Genomic DNA, 1,243 nt, shown 5'->3' with positions numbered 1-1,243 from the left:
TCAATAATTCAGAGTCTTTTGTTTGCTGGGGATTCTGCAGCGCTCAGTACCTTTCAGCCAACTACTTAATATCACGCTACCATTCAATATTTTATCGGAGATGATTTTTCTTTGAGTAATGTATATAGAATTAGCATGCCCACCCGATAATTGCAAGATTATACTGTTATGTGAATTCAACTTCTGTTACTGTGGGCTATGCCTGCATTAAGGCTACATACTTCATAAATGATTAAAGGTTTGTTATTTTAAAATACATGGTATGAACAGAACATTATGGAGAGTTTCCAGAATGAGATTTTCACTCTGCAGCGGAGTGTGCGCTGATATGAAACTTCCTGGCAGATTAAAACTGTGTGCCCGACCGAGACTCGAACTCGGGACCTTTTGCCTTTCGCGGGCAAGTTCTCTACCAACTGAGCTACCGAAGCACGACTCACGCCCGGTACTCACAGCTTTACTTCTGCCAGTACCCCGTCTCCTACCTTCCAAACTTTACAGAAGCTCTCCTGCGAACCTTGCAGAACTAGCACTCCTGAAAGAAAGGATATTGCGGAGACATGGCTTAGCCACAGCCTGGGAGATGTTTCCAGAAGGAGAGCTTCTGTAAAGTTCTTCTGGAAACATACCCCAGGCTGTGGCTAAGCCATGTCTCCGCAATATCCTTTCTTTCAGGAGTGCTAGTTCTGCAAGGTTCGCAGGAGAGCTTCTGTAAAGTTTGGAAGGTAGGAGACGGGGTACTGGCAGAAGTAAAGCTGTGAGTACCGGGCGTGAGTCGTGCTTCGGTAGCTCAGTTGGTAGAGCACTTGCCCGCGAAAAGCAAAAGGTCCCGAGTTCGAGTCTCGGTCGGGCACACAGTTTTAATCTGCCAGGAAGTTTCATTATGGAGAGTAATTTTTCTTTGTAAACTTAAGAATTAGTGCACCACAAAGTCTAGTTCTGGCTAGTTGCTACATGAATGGGATGCCCTCTCATATTGCATAGGAATTTCTTGTGACTTGTATAAGTCTCAAAATAATTTTCAATTAGCTACAATGTGGCCATGTGATATATTCGTCTCTACTAAGCGTTTAGAGGCTCAAATAAAGAGAGTCATTGTCACCTGAATGTTATTCGAGTCGTAATCTCCTTGCTGTTTTCAGTTATGAATTTATATTGATCTTTAAGTTAAAGTATATTTCGTGAGTCGTGTTTCAAACATGAGTTTGCCTTTATTTTTATCATTGTGTGACTCCTGTGAGAT

The 1,243-nt window shown here is 42.5% G+C and overlaps 1 non-coding gene across 1 annotated transcript; it reads left to right on the top strand.

Annotated features, from left to right (window-relative positions):
- Window positions 1–778: 778 nt before the first annotated feature.
- Trnar-gcg (transfer RNA arginine (anticodon GCG)) lies at window positions 779–854 on the top strand. The gene has a single exon. It is a non-coding gene; the product is annotated as a tRNA-Arg (tRNA).
- Window positions 855–1,243: the final 389 nt, after the last annotated feature.

This window comes from Schistocerca cancellata, chromosome 1 (genome assembly GCF_023864275.1).
Source record: "Schistocerca cancellata isolate TAMUIC-IGC-003103 chromosome 1, iqSchCanc2.1, whole genome shotgun sequence".
In the NCBI taxonomy this organism is placed as follows: Eukaryota; Metazoa; Arthropoda; class Insecta; order Orthoptera; family Acrididae; genus Schistocerca; species Schistocerca cancellata.
The sequence above is the reverse complement of the archived record's forward strand: the minus strand, read 5'-3'. Positions and strand labels throughout refer to the sequence as shown.